Source organism: Quercus suber, unplaced genomic scaffold (assembly GCF_002906115.3).
Source record: "Quercus suber isolate HL8 unplaced genomic scaffold, Cork oak 2.0 scaffold_434, whole genome shotgun sequence".
In the NCBI taxonomy this organism is placed as follows: Eukaryota; Viridiplantae; Streptophyta; class Magnoliopsida; order Fagales; family Fagaceae; genus Quercus; species Quercus suber.
Window position 1 is genome coordinate 599263 of NW_027069885.1, and position 6138 is coordinate 605400.

General features: G+C 35.1%; 1 long non-coding RNA gene across 1 annotated transcript; it reads right to left on the reverse strand.

Annotated features, from left to right (window-relative positions):
• Nucleotides 1–494: 494 nt before the first annotated feature.
• On the reverse strand, nt 495–6138 carry LOC136062622 (uncharacterized). Its single transcript, XR_010624359.1, has 3 exons — nt 5024–6138; nt 914–1339; nt 495–808 (listed from the first exon to the last, which is right to left on the reverse strand). It is a non-coding gene; the product is annotated as an uncharacterized LOC136062622 (long non-coding RNA).

A 6138-nucleotide genomic window follows, 5' to 3' on the forward strand; every position in this document is an offset into this window, starting at 1 on the left:
GAAACTTGAACCTAATCAACAATCTTCAACCCCGACGTATCATACGATCTGCAACCTTCAACAGGTAATAAGATATAAACTATAGGAGGTGTCAAGATTCCTATACTGAATTGATCAATGTCCCCACACCACAAGAAATTTGACTATTTTCAACGATTGAAACCATTTCAAAGTGCTAGAATTTGTCGAGAAATGCATTTTCAACGGTTGAAACGACTGTCAAAAACCCTCACTGAAATCTATGTTGGGAACATTTTTTTACAGCCTATGCAACTGTCGAAAAAAATATTACACCTTTATCAATAGTTGATGAATGTTGAAGTATGATTAAAAACTGTTGAAATATATATACATAGATGTAGATTAAAATATGCTCATTCCTTTTAACCACATGCACTCAACCGTTGATAAAGGGTATTTTGAGATAAATTTCAATAGTTTGTAAACGTTGAAAAATGTATTTTAAAAAAAAAAAAAAAAAAAAGGATACCCACTTTCACATTGATCAAAATTTAATAACCCGATTCAAAATATAAGCATAAACACAATTGCATTAATACCATCTAATATATTTTCCTAAATGTTTTTCACAATATGTGCAGCTAAACACTTTTTTAAGTTGCAAATCCAGCCCAAAGAGTTCACTCTCAAACAAAAGTTACCAACTTGAAAAATGGATGATAGACATGTCAAAAAAAATGTTGGCTTCCTTTAAGACTTGGACAACGTATATGTACCAAATGACCAAAATAATGGGGATGTTATTCTTCTTTGCAAAACACAGTAAGGCTGATGCGCAGTCCCTCACCTGCCATGGATCAGAGCTGTCTCAGAACCCAGTATACATACTTTCCAGAAGCCCTGTTTTAAAAAAGTAACCAAGCAGTGCCCCAACAACAAGAGAAAAGCTTACCCTTGGTTATTTTAGGAATTTCATTTTCAGTAACAGCCCTTCCAATCTAGAGCAAACTCGAATTTGTGCAAGCGCTTCTTTCAAAGCCTGCCACAAATACGGGACAACAAAACTCTATGTTTCATAACTTCCCTAAACAAATGGTAAAAAAACTACTTGCTTTCCAGAACAATTGCTAATATCAGCAACAACAAAGAAAAGACTGGATTCATCCCAAACTTTGAACACGGAAAGAGTTAGATATATTACTTTCACAGAATAAAAAAAATTAAAAATTACAAGCAAAAGAATTGGAAATCAAGAGGACTTAATGGAAGTATATCATGCATAAGCAAAAATCATTGAGTGCCTTTCCACCTGTGATTAGCTACATCAAAATCACTCCAAAGCAATACAAATCAACCTTGGTAGTCACCTGTCCAGTCACTGTTCAGTCATCCATGAAAGTTTAATGTTAGTACCGCAAGGATTGATAATTGATCAAAAACCAGAGTGATAACAACAATTTATACATGACTATGGTGAGGTATGCAGAAAAAGGAGCAAAGCAAAAAAGAAAAAAGGCAATATCGACAAATGGGTTTGATATATGAATAACAAATGTCTACTTTAGGATTTGTTTATCCCATGAGATGAATTTGCAGGGACAAAAGCCATTCTATTTTGTTTCCATAGCATTTCATTAAAGAAATGTTCAAGTACTGTCTAAAATATATTGGAGAAGACAAGTTTGTATGCCTTTAACCATGGAACCTTGACAGCAACAAGATAAACAGAACACACAAAACAACGGAATTTACACGCACAAGCACCACCATCACCACAATATTAACAGCAGCATACAGTTGCTGTCAAAACCCCAGCCCCCAAATTCCTATCTCAAAGCTGCAGCATACAAAAAATAACCAAATTCTTGCAAATGACATAATGGACGCACATTATACACATGTACAAATAAAATGTATTAAAAATGAATTTAATGGCCCTCACACGAAACTAACACTAAACTTATAAGCTGAAATCCATGCATCTAGCAAGGAATGAGAGTAATGCAGTACCAGTACAGAAGGCTCTGCAGAAATATCAGTTTAGCTCTCATGTTTTGAGGGGCACAATGAAGTCCTAACTAACCAGATAGAATACAATTTTGAGTTCAAAGATGGTGTCTTCACAAGTCACATTGCATATTATTTTCCCCACATCAATTGTCTTTTTAGAAAGTGGTTCTATATTGTGAATGGTGAAATAGACAAGGGACTGCTATTTTGTAGTCATGTAAAATGCTGTAAGCCTATGTACCCACTCAACTTTTCACTTAGTGATTTCTTCTGAAGGTTCAATGTTTGTCTGATGCTTACATTTAAAATCTAATCTTGGTTAGTCTTGGTTATTTCAAGGACAATCAACTATAGATTGGGAGGACCATTTCCCAGATGTTATTCAAAGGATCTTACCCCGTCCTATCTCAGATCACAGTCCAATCCTGTTGGAGGCAGGGGGAATGGCAAGGGGGAAAAGTCCGTTCAGATTGAAAATATGTGGCTGAAGACGGAGGGATTTGTGGATAGAGTTCAATTTTGGTGGAATCGGCATTCCTTTGTAGGTACTCCTAGTTTCATGCTTGCAAAAAAATTGAAGGCTCTGAAAGAGGACATTGTGCAATGGAATCGTCGAGAGTTTGGTAATGTAGAGCGTCAAAAGAAACAATTTTTGGAGGAGCTGAAAAAATTAGACCCCAAGGAAGGGGACTTTGGTCTCACTGATGGGGAGAAAGGTCATAGGGCAGCTTTGAGGTCCCAAGTGGAGCATCTTCTTTCCTTGGAAGAAATTTCCTGGAGACAAAAATCTAGGATGTTATGTATCAAGGAAGGGGATAATAACACCAAGTTTTTTCACAAAATGGCTAACTCCCATAGAAGGTGTAATCAGCTAAGGACTTTGGAGGTGGATGGGATGGTTTTTGAGGAGGAATCCGAGGTAACTAATCAGGTAGTACAATTTTATAAAACTTTGTACAAGGAGGTTGAGGGGTGGAGGCCTTTTGTGGAGGGTTTGGAATTTGATCGTATTGGGGATATGGAGAGGGCTTGGCTTGAAAGGAAGTTTGAGAGAGAGGAGATACTTCAAGTTGTAAGTGACTTGGAAGGGGACAAAGCTCCAGGACCGGATGGGTTTACTATGGCATTTTATCATCATTGTTGGAGAGTAGTGGAGAAAGACGTCTTAGCGGTCTTTGAGGAGTTTTTTCAGCATTGCAAGTTTGAGAGGGGCACAATGAAGTCCTAACTAACCAGATAGAATACAATTTTGAGTTCAAAGATGGTGTCTTCACAAGTCACATTGCATATTATTTTCCCCACATCAATTGTCTTTTTAGAAAGTGGTTCTATATTGTGAATGGTGAAATAGACAAGGGACTGCTATTTTGTAGTCATGTAAAATGCTGTAAGCCTATGTACCCACTCAACTTTTCACTTAGTGATTTCTTCTGAAGGTTCAATGTTTGTCTGATGCTTACATTTAAAATCTAATCTTGGTTAGTCTTGGTTATTTCAAGGACAATCAACTATAGATTTTTATGAGCATAGAAAAGTTTAGAAAAAATATAATACTTCTAATCTTAAGTCAAAGAAAATTAAAGAAGGTATCTGCATATTCTGGTGCGAAATACCCAAAAGTTCCATCTAGTTTAGTGAACCAAAAGTATATCTTCAATGCTCAACTTCTTCAAAAATGCACTCTTGTTATACAAAACAGAATTTTCTTGAATTTCATTATAAAATAAATAAACAAACTGAGCCTTGAAAATAATAACTTTGCTAAAACGCACAGCAACACTGTTACTTCATGGACATATCAAACATTTAAATAGGAGAAACTAACCTCAGCAAATACTGCCACAATTTTGAACTTAGTAATTAATTTGATTGAAAAGTTAAAGATAAGAGGAGCACAGCTCAACCCAGGTTGAAGTTTACCTCTACACCATTGAACAAAGCTGCTCATGAACAACTTTTGCCTCAATCAAATAACTTTTTGAATTAAATTATGTAAACTACAGTACGGGTAGAAAGCACTAAAAAAACTTGATAGTGATAGCAAAAGTACATGATTAGTAAAGTAATACAAAATTACAAAATTGATGATTATACATTCTATGGAATTATCTCAAAATGGTTCTCTTAAAGCTGTTAACAAGATAATAGAGTGTGAGTACTATGATCTCCACCTAGTTGTCTCTAGTGTTAGACCTTTTAAATCCTTTTATTTAAAAAAAGAAAAAAAAAGAAGAACGAAAAAAAAGCACAACAATAACGACACTCTTTTAACATAAAAGTTTATCTGCGTACTTAGGTAACCTAATTGAACACCAAGTCAGTGTACTCTTTGGGGAATAATGTACAGCAGTAGAGACTGGCAGACAAAAAATAAAAATTAAAAATATATGCTCACAACACACTAATTACAATGCATTCTGGCCACCCCTTCTTTCTTCACTCACCTCCTCTCCCCCCATCAACCTGTATTCAAACATACAGTTAAGTTGGATTGAGGGTAGACCCAAGCTAATGTCAAAGCTGCATCCTACTTATATTTCTTATAATATACAGGTTACTAATAGACCAAATATATATATAATTGAACAAATGCCCAAGATATCATCAAAGGCTCAAACTGCAAACATATTACACCAGTGAATTCTATTTCCTCTGTACACAACTTGAGAACTAGCCAAGTCTATAGTCTCGTTAATCTACACCCTCTTTTTCATTTTGCAGTGGCTGATTGCACATGTTACATGTTACCACAATTTCAGCATAAAATATAGACTCAGGATTTTCCAAAACCATATGTAAAAGAAGTAAATTATCCTAAATTATCAGAACAGTGCCAGAATCTCAACTTTCACTCTTATTTTCAGAATTACATTAATCCTGGATTTCAGTTGTCAGACCCCAAGCCACTTTTCACTTTGATAGTAATCCTTAATAAATATATTAATTGCTCATTCCAAGATGATTTAATGTTTCTTGGGTATTGTATATGAAGATGTTAATAGGATGTGGAATGAAAAGGCTATTTGTACTAAAAGAGTGGCTTAAAAAGTACTTGGATAAATTAAATTAGGCCTGCCCATAGACCCGCAAGAACTGTTGTCTACCCAAATTGGCTCGACCTGCAAGAGCCAGAAGGAGATTTTTATTATTATGGTTTGTAATAGTATCTAGAATAAGGCAAGACTGTAAAAAGATGCCAGTAAATTCTCTTAGTAATTCTATGGCATTGTTACTACTCAAAGACTTATTGGCATCATGAGATAAACTAAAACACAATTCAGTCCCAATTTTTCATTTTATTGTTAGGTTTACAGCAAAATGTATATAATAATTCTTTTTGGATGACTAACAGATATAAATATTAGAGACAGGCACTTTTTTGCTGTAATTTCACTTGTTAATCAAGCCATGAATGGCAGATAAACAAGTTGCAAATGTAAAAAATTGACTACATTGCAGTATATGATGGACCAGCTAGAAGAACTAAAATATGCTATCCAGGAAAGAAAGGTGGATGCCCTGAGCCTTTTGGAAGACGTATAGAGAAACTATTTCAGTGTTAATTTTTAATCTCAGACATGCACATGCAAACAAGGTTGGCCTCGCATTTTCTATGGAATTGGAATGGACAAATTTCAAGGGAGTAGCTGTTGAAAAATATGCCTTTTCTGGAATAAGGTAAGGAAGTTAACTGTCCAATCAAATGAGGATGCCATAGGCACTATAGAAAATGGGAGAGATTGCTGTGTTTACCCAAAAGAATGATCATTCATTAACACACAAGTCAAATATGATATTCTACCATTCATGTCAAAACAAGTTGATGATGAATTCATGCTACCATGTGACTTGCATTTGGCAAACCAAAGGGATATGATAGTTCCACTAGTGCCCACAATAAATGCTGGGTAGCCATGTGGGGGAGGATGAGGGCATTTATCCGGGTGCACTAAAAGAGACAACTTCCAGTACCTAATTAATGACCTTGGAAGTCATTAGATAAAGAGAAACAATTACATAAAACACAAGCTCACCAGTTTACAACCATATAGGATCAATGAAAATTCTAACAAACAGCCTAGAATCCATTAGTTAAGCGTTTAACAAAACAAAGGAGTCCATTTAGTGATTTTAAATAATCACAATTAATTATACAATAAAATGAAA